Below are 14632 nucleotides of genomic sequence, written 5' to 3'. Positions count from 1 at the left end.
TCAGACATATGTACTGACCTGCTGATAAAAGAATGTATGAGGTCACTAGTGAGGTCAAAGCATAAGCTGGGGTGTGTATTGTTTTTAAGAAAATGGTACAGTGGGAATTGGATCCCTTCTGGCATAAATTACTGTCAGCCCTGTCAGGAACACCGAAGCAATAATAAGTGCTGCAAATTTTTCACCTAGCTCCTCACTTGGTGCTTGGAAACCTCAGAGTGAATGTGAGATAATTTCTGTAATGGCAAATACAGAATACAGTTTGTTTGCTTCTGTCTGTACATATCAGCATGTTAATGAATAATTTAAATAAAAAACAACCCTAATCATAACTTTTAGATGGCCAAACAGATCATTATAAGTATCTGCCCGTCATTTTCATGTAAAACAAAAAAAATGCTCTATTCACAAACACCAAAAAACCTACACCACACAAGAGAATGGTGTGATAATGGTGTGAGCTTTTTTACTCACTCTTCTTTCTGTTTCTTGTCTTGTCTGCATTTGCTCTCCCCATATACAGTAGTCTCTCCCCATCTGCTCTCCCCTTTTTATACAGTAGTCCCTGCAGCAGACATTGTAAAGCACAAAATCCAGTAATGGCAATTTCTGAAATACTTTTCCGCTACCATAATAGAAATTGTGAGAAGAAAGTTTTGGATTTTTGATTGGAATATAGTGCTGGGTTTGAACTCAGAAAACCATGGATGTATTTCAATACATTGCACAAATTTCTTAGAAAGCGTATGGCTGCACAGCAGAATGCATCAAAAGAAAAGACGGGGCAAAATTCTCTTTGAGTGTCTGCAAATAACTTGCTACTTCAGGACTCATCTCTATAGGCCACCACTACCATGAAAGAGCCTTATACATGCAGTAAGAACACAAAATTGAAGATAAATACTACCCTTTAGGGAGTACCCTTTAGGGAGGATCTTTTTTAAGGCAATGATAAAAAGAACTGTGTGTTTAAACACAGTATTTCTTAAAGCAATGCTCTACTCCAGTGAGCCTTTTTACCATTTTTTTTTTAATTATGCAACACTTCTGAGTCAGCAAGGTACCAGTGTCTAAATATTTATGAAACTTGGCAACTTCTAAAAAAATGGAGTGCAGTGTGAAAAAGCACGCTTCTTTGAAACAGAGGAGCTTCTCTCCATTAGGTCAAAAGAGAGTCTAGAACAGAGTCTTCATTTATTAGATTTAATTAAACCTTTGAAAGAATTCCAGTTCTCTCCTTCACCACTACTTAATGCATAGCAACTTCATTCAGCTCACTCAAAAAAAATAGCTTTCAGAAAAAAGGGCAGTACAAGCAATTAACGGAAACGGAATTAATCCTTTAAAAAATAAGTAAACAAGTAAACTATGAGGCATTTCACTTCATCTCTTGAACTTTGCAACTGGAATCCATCCAGTTGCGTGCTTTCTGAATGCTCCCTCTTGACTGCACCAGAAGTCATAATGCTACAGCTTGTGCAGGAGAGACACTAACAGTTTGCTCCTATCCATCTGGCCCTTCTGATTTTATAAACATTCAAAGTTTTTTTTAATTAGATATATTTTTTCATATTACCCTGGGAATAGTTATGGAATTTATGGAACATACAGTATTCGTAGAACATTGAGCTCATCAAATGAAAAGGGATAAAAAGTACTTGTTATAAGCACCCTCTAAAAGTACAGCCTAGATTTTTCTGTAGGACTAAGGTTATGTGGCTAGTCCTCTGGCTGGAAATTAAATTCCTTGGGAAGATATGAATTAGAGAACATAGGTTACTAGTTTTCCTCTATGTTTAGTTTTTATATTACTTACTCAAATTGATCTAAGCCCTAAAGAAAAAGACAAGAAAACCTGATGGTGAATTGACATCACAGGTTATTAAAACCATTCAGATTAAACCAATGGCTTTAAAACCCACAGGGATAATACAAGAGACTCACATTCAGGCTTTCACTTTTGCTAGTGTACCTGAGCATTGCATTTCAAACCATGTTTAGCATACATGGGAATATAAAGCCATGTTGTATATGTTTTCAAGCCATGCTTCTAAACAGCTTTCATGCTTGCTCATTTCTGCCCTTTTCTCATAAATATGGTATGAATTTTCCACATTTTCACAAGATCTCGAGGCTAGATTCTTGGTCAGGGACAATAAAAGCACCTGGAACCAGAGAAGGCAGTGGGTATCTGCTTGTAAGCTCAACGGGGTCAGATTTTTTTTCTTGACTTCTCAGCCAAATGCTATAAGAGAAATATCAGAAGTGCTCAAGCCTATAAAATGAAGCCTTAACAAGCACTTAGGGCTTGTTGTCACATCACTTCCAACTGTAGTCAATGAAGTGTAAAGTGTGGGAGGAAACAACTTTTTTAATAGTCATCCAAGTGTTTTAAAGTTCCAAAATACTGCCAGTTTTACTTGAAGAAAAGAAAAAAAAAAGCATTTTAGAGGGGGCACATATCTTGAAATACAGTAATTCATACGATGCAACAATCTAAAATTGTTTATGCCAAGAAATCTAAATAGAAGCTTTATATATACAAGAACTGTGAAAACACCCTTGCACATGTGTTTACCCTGGAGTGTTACTGCTGATCTGTCCATGAACTAAGTAAGAGCTCTTACCAAAAGAAAAACAACAAACACCTAATTTAAAGTTGTTATTGGGCAGAATTACTGAGAAAATCTGTGTGACAGGCAAAACAGCTCACAGGGCTGGGATGCTGGTTAGTTAGTTATGTGTACAGTTAGAATACAAAAGACTATATCTAACTCTATGAACTAGTATTTATGAAAAAAAATAATTGACATGAACTATTACATGCAAATAGGTCACAGTTCTTAAGTATGGAAACCAAGGGAAAAAGAAAATTCTTGTGGTGCTTTTTTCCCCTAGAGGAAAAAGCCATTTGTACAGTCCCATTGTAGTTCCAAAGAAATAATGAAGAATCAAGAGGTATGAATAATCCAAACAACCTTCTAATTAGCTGCCAATACAAGTCTAAACAAAATATAATCTAATTGTGGTAGAATTAAAGACTGCCAAAAGCTACAAGCTAAAATACAAATATATTTCACTTTCAGGAAGACTCAGATTCACCTTTCAGAACTTTGCAGGTTTGGTGTTGATCCGGGATGCCACCTGAAAGAGTTGCTTGGAACTGCATAGGTAAACAAATGCTTTTAATTTGATATAAACAATCAAAAAAGCAAAAAATATTTGTGATCAGTTTGTGAGACTGACGATAACCTTGCCTAAAAAAAAAAAAAGAAAAAAAGAAATCTTGGACAGACGCTGAAAATAGATGCTGAAAATGAACCCTGCCCAGACTAATACATATCCAGACACTGGGCCGACTTAAAATAAGTTCAACTCTAAATAAGTAAACCTCTGATTTATGTTATGTGGTCATCTGTTGATCATATGGTCAGCAGACTCCTCAGACTAGGAGTGTTTTAAATAATTTCTGCACATCAGATAGCTGCCAAATAAATTACTGTATTTATATTTATACTATTTATTTCTGCTGAAACAAAAATGGTTGTACTGTATTCTAACTATTTATATATTAAGTTTCAGGTCATAGTGGATTTAAACAGACAAGTTACATTAAAATATAAGGAGACTGTCTTAATATTTTAATTCACTTGATCAAAAGCCTTTACATGAAAAAGGATTAGTTAATGCTGTTGAAATAAGCAGTCTTTGTGATAACTTGCTTGTCCTACAGTTAATTTAAGCCAATTTACTCATCTGTACCTTAACAGCATTGTGTATAATAGGCTCACCAGCTGTAATAAAGTTTATATTTTGAATTAACATCAGTATTTAAGTCCAGTTCAAAAATTATCTAAATTTTTACTAATTCCGAATTTCAGGTGCCTCATGCTATCTGGTGCCACTTCAGAGTGGTCAGATCCATGGGCTCTTGACAGCAGGAGACGGCTGCCAGAGCAGTTATTTCAATGGCGAGAAATCCATAACTACTCTTGATCTGGTCCCATGGCTGTGGGGACACGAGACATTTATTGACAAATACAGGATGTTTCATTTTGACATTTCATGGAAAATATGGTGATTACAACAGTAGTGCATAAATATACACTGAAAGAGCAGGCAAGGAAGTACATTCTAACTCCCTAACACTGTAGTTTTAGATATTGGGATAAGAGGAGGAGAATGAAGGAAAAAAAATACCAGGGTCAATTGTTCTTTTTAAGTCACTCCTCACATTGTCATGCTCAGAGAGGGAATATTGACCTGATAGACCACTGCTGTGTGCCAGTCACATGTGCCAGCAATAGCACGTTGGGGAGAGGCTGTGAGCGGAAGGGATTTGCAGCAGGGTTCAAAAAGGAGTTTGTTCTTGGAATAAAATTAATGGCAAATAAGAGCACAAGGTTAGGCATGTTAGTGTGCATAGAAGTCAAGGAACTCCAAAATGGTGAGTATGTAAAAGACACTGTAAAATCAAGCAGATTTGGCATTCTTTCCATGAAACCAGTTCACATTAAGCTGCAGCAGATGCAGGCAGCTTCTGTTCCGGCAAAGATCAAGGGCAGAGTGAGAAAATACATCTGGACAGACCACAGTAGTTTCAATAGGCACCTACTTTCATTCTTTCTCTTCCTTTTTTAACACTGTAATTGTATTGTATTCTGGAAGTTAATGCAATGCTGTCGAAAAATCAAACTTTTTAAGGCAACACATTTTTTATATTTTACCTTCTAACAGGAGAGCAGGGAGAGGGTGTCAAGACTTTCCAATGTACGTCATAATTTTAAATGTAGTAAGAAAGGATAACTTTTGCTGCCACATTAGTCTGTAATGAACAACTAGATTGCTAGGACATTCTGTGTTACTTTATTAGCCTCATGTCTTGCAGACTCTTTGCTGTAAGACCAAAGTTTTAAATACCAGGTATGTAGAGTGGCTAAAAGATGACGGAGAGCCCAGTACTGTCACCTAGGCATAATAAACCACACAATACCTCCAAAAGCTTGATCATTTGTTGAATAGTATTTATTTTAATTTTAAACATATATAAGTAGTATAAATTACAAGAAGGGTGTCTTCTTTCTTCCCTTCTGCAGGTAAACTCACAATACAAACCCTGTTCCACCCTAACATTGCTAATTCCTTTAATTACTATGGAAGCCACAACTCGTTGCTTTCTGGCACCCTCTGCTGCTTTACACATTAGACCACAGTCAGCATTTTATGGACAGTTGCACAGTTCCTGTGTCTCCTTTAAACCATGTTCCCAGTAGTTGCATTTCCCAGCCCAACCAAGTAAAAGCTGATGATACTCCTACCTGCTGTAGGAGCAAATGTGCCCTCATTTATTGTTTGCAGATGTGAATGCTTAATTCTCAAAATCTGTCTAGTAGCTCTAATCTAAATTTAATCTGTACTCACCCTAAGGAACAGAGACGTTAGTTCTGGTAAATCTGTAGAACAGTGGCCATCTCATGCTCTCACAGAGGTCCAGATAATACAGAAATTCCAAGAATTTAAAAACTCCCACAAACTTTGATTCAAAAATGAGAGGTAGAGAGACTTAAATACCTTTGAAAGTGAGTAAAATCATTGAGTTCAATCAGAACTGCACAAGGTCCTTTACAGAGGTGCACGGCCATGTGTGCAAGCCACCCATTAAAACACACGGTCACATTGTTTCTCAAGAGACTTGCATGCTACTCAAGCCTCAGAATTCTCCACTGTCAGGAGAGGCAGTGGCAGATTATTTTAGGAAGAAGGATAAATAAAAGGCTGGGTACTTCACCTCGATGTTAAGAAATGTTCTTTTGTGAAAAATCTACCTCTCTGCGGAAACTCAAAGCTCTACAGACACAGAACAATAACCTTCTCCAAATAACATACATCACTCAAAATTATGAAAGTCTATGCAGAAGTGGGGGTGGTTAGAAAATATTTAAATAGAAGTCCTCAACTATAACTATAAGAGAACTGGCATTTTGCCACAGTTCCAAAATAATCAGACATTTGAAAAAATCTAGAAAGCTGACAAAATCGCAACATTACCAGAAAGCCTTGTTTGGTTATACTGTAAAATAAAACCACTTCAGATACATTGTTTATTTTCTTGTTCAGCCTAAATATGCATTTTTGCTGTTCAGCTAAATATAACACACTTTCTTCTCTATTTTTAAATCCAGTAAACATTCTAGACATTCCTGGTATTTATAACATACTCTCCCTATAGAAGACGATAAAAATACACCACCATGAAGCAGACATATTTACTGTAATCTGCTGCTGCTATCTGGGAAAAATCTGTTAATATCTTATACCACAGGTGCTTTCTAGAATGTATGTCATAGTCAATTTGTGTAGATGTATTTAACTGCATGTTTATGTTTAGAATTTTCATTGTATTGCTATTACTGGAGGCTTCAAGGCCATTTATTCCTCACCTCTTTGTCTAAGCATATGCATTGCAAATATATATTTGTTCTATTCCAAAACTCCAGGGAATGTTCACATGACATTTTTGAAGGGGAAAAAAAAAAAGAAAAAATAACCACCAAAAAAGCCCAACTAAAAATTGAAGAGCATGGAAAGTTAATTACAGGTGGGTGAAATGGAGACTGTAAACTGCATCTCTTCAAACAATAAATACTTCAAAGTGTACATCACTCATTAGTTTTCAAACATACTGCAGCATTTAATCTCTGTGTGTCCTCCCAATAGATTTTAAGTCAAGTTTCTGATTGATTTACATTCCTGACAAACTCAGCTGAGGGATGGGGAGAAGAGATAGATGGGTGAGGTGGTCATATCTCAGGGGCTTGAGTGGCATGTTCCAGATTGAGACTGAGGGGAGCTGAGTTTCAAGGAACTGCAGGGGGCAGAGGGAGGAGGAAGGCACTGTTTGAGGGAAAACAGGTGACTTTAAGGAACAGAAAGATCTTTTAGTGTTTCTGAAGTGTCTATAGAAGCAAAGTGCGCAAAACCCTAATTCCAGTCCTAACCAAGCAAACTCAACTATAACCTAATGACTCAGTAGATTTCCTGGAGACTGTATGAGTATTCATCATAATATATGTACTTTTCATTACATGATTATTTCATTAACATCTAGATGAGTTATTCTCTTATGATTCTACACAGTAATAAGACAAGGGATTTATAAGTATAAACAAAAGGCTAATAACAGCGCATGATTTATCCTTCATGAATAATGTACTTCTAGCCTAGTAAAATAACACTCAGGATGTGTTCCTGCAGCATTTTCTTTTATGGCTTCACACAGTCAAATGTGAGTGACTCAGGGGAATATGAATCTCAGTGGCTGACACCAGTGAGTAACTCAGACCTATTCTGTGAAGAGGGATTGTTATAAATCTTGTGGTCCTTTTAATGTTCTCAAATGTAATGTTCTAAATGTAAAGAGAACTGCTTGTTTCAGTGTAAAATAAAGAGGTCTCACAAGAAGTGAGAATCAAACAATATCAAAAAAGGAGATTATTTTGTTGCCTTTTCCTCCCCTGCCTTTTTAAGACAGCAACATTCCTTAGGCAAGATGAATGAAGGGTTCCATTCTTTATTCACTACTAATCTCACACTTCCAGCAGTTCTTCCATCCTTTCCTCAGCTTCCTTGTTCTCTCAGAGTAAAAATATGCTTGGTCTACCACAAAAAGGCATCTGTTACTCTGTCTGTCCAGCTGTCATCCCATCTATATATTCTCTAAAATTTCTTCAGTTCCTGGAAATTTTAGGGTTTGTTTACAAAAGCACTTGGAATCACTCCTCTTCCAGTTCTATGCTAAACCAGTTTGCCTCTCATCTTACTGAAACTGGCTGTGTTAATATCAACAAAACTTGAACCAAAAATTCAAACATCTACACCCTTGAGATTCAACCATCGTTAACACCTTTAAACTTGCCCTTAGAGAAATCATTCTCTTTCTCTCCTTTAATTTCTCCATTCATATAGTCACAATAATTCCAAAAATGTATTCTTATATAGACTTTCATTATTCTCTTTATCTTTCTTCTTTTGAGGTTATATATATATCTGGTCCTGATACACTAATTTTCATTTTTACTCTAGCCATTATGTCAAGTTAATTTCATCTGCAAACAAACAAAAAAAATTTTAAGGTATACACTAATGAAGATTAGTAAAGAAGTTACTTCCCTTAACTATCTTTCAGTTTGCATTATCTATTTGCATATTTTCACTGCACTTGTGTCTACATGCATTGCTTTTTGCCAGAGAATTTTTAAATTTAATCCTCTGGCACAGAGGATTACATAAAAAATGCATGAGCCCCCTGCAAGGCTTACACAAGTTTATAAAATGGCTTTGTTGATGTCTAAAATAAACAAGGAAACTCCAATCCAGAAGTTCAGCTTCTAAAATTTTGTCCTGCACTCATCATTCATGATTCAAGAGCTTGGAATATGGGAGACTCCAGTGATAGTTGACTTCAGTATTCACTGAACACCAAACAAGTTACAAATGCTCTGAAGCCATCTTGTACATTATACACTGAGCAGTGGATTGCAAGGGTCTGGATGTGTCAAACATGCTCAAGAAAGTCTTTCCTCAAACAGCTGAGGACAATCACTGGGGAAGGATGTGGGAATGGGATTAGCTCCTAAAAAGCAGATCACACCCTGAACCTACCTAGGAAATGAGAGGGCTTGTCTAAGAAAGCATCTTCAGAAGGCTAGTTAGGACATGCTCCTGGCAATGACAGTATCGGGCCCTTGGGTTCTGGGAATCCCAGAGAGGTTAAAAGTTTAATGTAAATCACCTACCTAGTGAAGAAACTCACAAAGTACAGCTAGTTAAGCAAAAATATATACTTGAAAATGGGAAATCTGAATATGTATCAGGTTGAGGAGTGTCATTTCCCTCACAGAAAAACATCTGCTTATATCCTTTCATAATGGAGCTGTATCAGCCTTGTCTGCTCTTCCACATAGAGCCGCAGTGTTGCAAGTCAGGAGAGAACAGACTGTGAAGAGAAGTGTTTGTCACCAGTGTGGCTCTAATGTGTATTTAACCCACAGCTGCCCTCATAAAATTTTTATTGCATGAGACTTAACTAGGCCAAACCACAAGAGTTGGATTCAGAAATGTGTAATTAACAGGTAAGTAAATCCTTGTGAGGCAGGACACCAAAGAACATATAAGCTGTGCACTGCCATGACTTAATTTTCCCAGGGAATGGGGATCATGATGCTTCTGCCACCACTTAAAAAGTCCAAGGAAGAAATGCAATTGATGGGAGCTTGCTAATTTTGGGGACAGGCTCACCTACACCGAGGGCAGTGTCCTCATGAAATTCCCAGCTGGACAACAATCTGGATTGTTGTAGAACAAAAGTGTACACAAAGTGTACACAAAAAGTGTAGACAATATGGTCTGAATTTAAAAAAAAGGGAGTCATACAGACGTCAAAAGGGGTCATATAGGTGTCACTGCAGGAAGAAACTGGCCCACACATTAAAGTAGCTGGGGTTAGTTTTCAGAACTCAGATTTAATTCCCAGTTTCCCAAGGGACCGTATTTCTTCACCCAGCCAAATTTCTGTATATATTTCAATCTGTTACGCTTGCATGGAAGGCTCACCTGAAGCTGCTCAAAAGCACAGAAAGTACATCTTGAACCCACACAGCCAATCTCACCAACAACTGCACCAGCAAAGCCAGGAAATTCTTAATACAGTTTAAAACTGTGCAGGGCAGGAAGAGCTCACATGTGTGCCCACTTGACAGCGAACATAGGGATGACATTTTCAGGCTTCCGGTTCCTCAAACACACAACCATACCACACACATTTTCACGTGGAATTCATGAACCTTAGTAGAAACCTCAATTCTTACTTTATACACAACGATCCTGTTTTGCACAAACAATTATTAGACACAGAATATCATGCTGATGTTGTCATCCTTGGATATTGACATTCATGGACATGGATGGGCGCTATTCCACACTGTCTGCCCAGCACATCCGCGTCACAGGAAGTTTGAAGGACACATGGTACATTTAGCAGTTGGAGTTTCCACCCATTTATCCTGTCCACAGGCTGACTCCTTGTTAAGAAAAGATCTGCAGGCACCCCATCCTCTTCCAACCTTGTCCTCCTCCAGAGAAAAACCCAAGCATACAAGCAGAGCCACCATGGGCTTCTGCGGGACTACAGGAACACTACGGAGCACACCGAGCTCAATAAATTACAAAGCAATGTCTACCAGTATATACACAGTACTCTTGTCTGTCTTTAGGCTTCAGACACTTTAACTTTCTCTGTCACTGAAAAAGCTCCCTGGTTAAGCAGAGACTGATTCACCCACTCCTGTTACCTTCCTCTTGTTAACAAACATAACTTTTCTTCAGTCTCATACAATAAAGCAAAATTTTTGGCATTCTTCTGTCTTTTTTTACAAAACATTCTAAACTTAGCATCTTTTTGAAGGCATAATTAATGAAATCAAGAACTGTGTTGTAGAAATTATCTTGTTAGTTCTAAACATAGTCACACCAATTCCCACTTTTATCAGACATACTGCTGCTAATTGAAAATTGGTGCTAGTTCTGATAACTAAAGCTTTTTAGTAAAGATTCTTATCAATATGGCAATGTTCTACATCTCCAACACCTTTTCTCTCCTCCCTGTTTTCCAGGAGGAACAAGACATGTATTATTAGTGAACTCAATTTTCTCTGTAGGACAGCAGCATATCTACATTCTAAATCATAAAATTACCTTTGATGCATACCTTGAGTTGTAAAAACTAGTAGAAAAGTGTGCCAAAGATCCGACTGACAACATAAAAAATCGTCTTCATTAAGTGCATACAACAACACTAGGAAACTCTTTAATAAGAAAGGTCTCTCCAGCACTATCATAACTATGAGAAAACCCCTGCTGCCAACAAAAATTAAAGACACTTTTGTACCGGGATGGGTATCAGCAGAGACAGTTCTTGTGGGAAGTAGCGAGAGCTAATTCTAAAAAACACCTACTAAGGCAGCATTGATCTCTGAAGGAAAAATGAACTTGAAGTGCAACAAACTAAAAGTTTTTGTCAACTTTGAATTTATTTTACCATTTATGCCACTGACAGCACTGTAAACTATGTGAGGAAAGAAAATAAACATGAGTTTTGAAAAAGTCACTAGGGACAAAACTGAAAATCTCACCATTAAAGGATTTTCAGTCCAGCACCTTTTGATTCTTTTGCATTTTCTTCAACTACTCCAGCATGGACTGAATTGGTATGTTTTGTGTGATTACTGTGTGTTTGATGTGATATGTTAAAAGCTGAAACACTGGAGATTTCCCATTATGTTTATCATTTGCTCAAGAGGAAAAAAACCCAAACCCTGAATGCTTTCTCTCTGAACAATTAGATAAAAGCTTTATAATGTATTTTCTGCCAAAAAAAGCTATCTCACTTTTTCTAATGATGGGGGAACTTAAAACAGAAATTAAAGAAACAAATGAGTTATAAAGAAGCAGAAAGGAATTAGCTTTGGATTTTATCAACAGATAAACCCATAACTTTCTAAACAAAGATGATATGAAATGTCCTTAATTGATAGACTTATGGAATAATCTATACAAGGAAAAGATAAAAATTAATGTGGGATTATTTTCCATTGAAGGGATTCAACAAGATAATGAAAAAATAGAAGTTCTATATTGCTCCTTGGAAGCATAACTGTAAGGCAAAAAATAACCAAGACTCTACATGACACTCCAGACAGACATATGCTGCAATACACAGAGGTTTAAAGCCTTATTGTATTTACAAAAATGATTCATAAGTAATACTAAAACCTTTTCACCACAATAGACTGACCCAGTAAACAAGCAAACCTCCCAATTTTCTTTCTAATTTAATTTACTTAAAACTTCTGAGGTTTGAATATGAGATAATTTATCTCAGATACTCAGGTTCTGTGTGCAACATCAAATGAGTGAACATAATGAATCCTGGTAAAGTTAACTATGCAGAAGCTCGGTGCTGCTGGGCTTCACAGGTTTTTAGTTGTTATGAACTTGGACCTATGGAGCCAATTCAACTGGTCTGCAAGTATTTATACATCAATGCCAAAATGAGCACAGTGCACAAGACATTGCAATAGAACTAACTAAAGAAAAACTAAGTATTTTATATACATTTAAAATAAACATTAAAATATGTTTACAATTTAAATTCAATAACAGCTGAATTGAGATGCCTCAATTGAAAGATTATGCCATTGGCATCATTCACTTGAAAGATTATGCCATTGGCAAGAGGAAAATCAAATTATGAGTGGAACAGACTTTGGGAGTATTGGTAGTGATTAATTATGAACTGGTATCAATATCATTCACCACAGAGAGTATCAAGAATTTCCAACAGCAGACAGTCCATGTCAGTGCTCCCTAGCTTTTTTTAAGCTAATAATAAAATATCTTAGACCTCCTGAAAATGGCTATCAAAGGCCTCCTGGAAGGGTATCAAATGGCAGATGAATAGAGAAAACATTTCCCCTTAATTGCAAGTTATGAGAGCAAGGATTATGAAAACATATGTTCAAGAAGAGGGTAGTGGGATTCTTGAGGTTTAATAACTAAAAAGTTTTAAATTAAAGCAGTGAATGAATGGCTAACAAATGTTAATAGAGTATTTTGACTGTTGCTGGTTTCATGGCTGATGTTCTAGCATGTACTGACAGGACATATTGCTACATGCTGGTGTATGACAAACATACAACATGCAAACTAGCTTTGACTACTGTTCTTTTTTTTAACCCTGCATATCACGAACACCTCAAGAGTCCACTGCTATAAGGAGAATTGCCCTACAATTAACTGAGCAGGCTAGCAAAATTGAGCACTGCCAAAGAAAATTACCTGAAAATATGGTAAAATTGTGTCTTTGGCTAGGTTAAACCAGTGCAGAGCTCAAAGGAAACAAATGGAGAACAGGCATAAAACCTGGGGTCTCTGAGAGAAAAACTGACACATTTGAATTACTTTAACTTCTGTACATTTTAAATGTCCTAACTCAGTTAAGAAATCAGCAGTATAGAACTGGTATGTGAAAATTCAGGAGAATAATCTGATCAGTCTGTAGACATAAAACAATTCAGTAAAGAGACTGTGTCAAAGGACAGATAAATAAATACATTACTATGAAGTTAAAGTGGCTAAATGTGACACTTTAGTCACTGTGCAAACACTGGTGCATGACTATGTACAGCAGCTTTCAAAGCACCTGGTTTGACACCCAGAGCACCTGGGACATATTCTGTGGCGTGGCTGAGCTGTGGCATGGGCTTGTGGGAGGAGAAAGATGGACACAAGGAGAGCCACAAGTACTGCTGCACGACGGGCATGCACTGACCACATTTCCTCCACAGCTGCACGGAGATAGAGATGAAATCAAGAATCCCTTTTCCACATAAGAATGCAACAGGGAACATACACCAATGTTTTGGAGATACAAACATTGCTAGAGTGGATAGTTCTCTCTGCAGTTCATCTTTCTGTCATGGAAATGAAGCTCGACAGACAACAGAGTGGTGGGTCCCTAAGCAGTCCTAGATGGCCGCTGACCACTTATATAACCTTGGGAAATCACACCCCTTTCCTGTGCTTTTGTGCCTCCTTGTTTGTCTTGCCTGTCTGGAATGGCAAGTTTTAACATGATTGAAACAGAGAATGATTATCTCTTGATCTGTGTGTGTAATATTAGAGTTCCACGCTGGAGTTCCCAAAGTTCTCAGCCAGGGCCACTAGGTGCTGCTGTAATATGAGTAATTAAAATAATAACTATTATTAAGGAAATTGTGTGTGTTGCTTTCTATGGACTGTTTCAAAAAGTCTGAAAGTCAGAGAAAAAACTTATTCTAAATCTGCACATTCTTTGAACAATAAGAACCAAAAGACCTCACTATTCACTTCACTAGTACCCTTTTGGCACTTTGTGGAAAAAAGCCGCAAACACCTTCCACCTTTAAAAATGCACTGAAAAAAATGCACTTTTTCCTGTTTAATTTCCATTTTAAACCCAGTTTCAGCAGTTTACCATTATGCAAGTTAAACTAAATCACTATACTCCAAAATCCTTGCCAGCTACACAATTATGCGTCTTATTTATATATTATTTGAATGTGAACAGAAAGGCAAAGACCTCAGCATGGGAGAACATGACTTGGATTGCAAATGATTCAATAAATGAATAGTGATTTTACTGAGGCTCAGATTTTGTGTCTGTCACTTTCACAGTATTCTAAGGAGGTTTCATCTTATTAAATGTAGTTGACTAGCCATAAACACAGTAAAAGATTAATAGGACTCCATATGAATCACAGTCACTAAATGCTTCTTGTCTGAGAGTATTAAAAAGTCTTTAGACAGCTGCCAGCTATAGCTCAGAGAGCTATATGACTAAAGTGCTATTTCTGAAAGCCTTGGAGTCATCAAACTGGACTTCACAGTGGACAATCCAAAAGGCTATTTATATTTTAAAAATAATTTGGCAAGTGCTGTTTATCAAACCAGTTTTCCAGACACAAAGACTCCACTTAATAATATACTCTTGAATTCACTGTCCTTAAAATGAAGCTAAATGGAATTATTTGGATCC

The 14632-nt window shown here is 37.0% G+C and overlaps 1 protein-coding gene across 3 annotated transcripts in view; it reads right to left on the bottom strand.

Annotated features, from left to right (window-relative positions):
- NAV3 (neuron navigator 3) overlaps positions 1-14632 on the bottom strand; it is a 251568-nt gene that overhangs the window by 165295 nt on the left and 71641 nt on the right. The window lies entirely within an intron of this gene.

This window comes from Ammospiza nelsoni, chromosome 5 (assembly GCF_027579445.1).
Source record: "Ammospiza nelsoni isolate bAmmNel1 chromosome 5, bAmmNel1.pri, whole genome shotgun sequence".
NCBI classification, from domain to species: Eukaryota; Metazoa; Chordata; class Aves; order Passeriformes; family Passerellidae; genus Ammospiza; species Ammospiza nelsoni.
The sequence above is the reverse complement of the archived record's forward strand: the minus strand, read 5'-3'. Positions and strand labels throughout refer to the sequence as shown.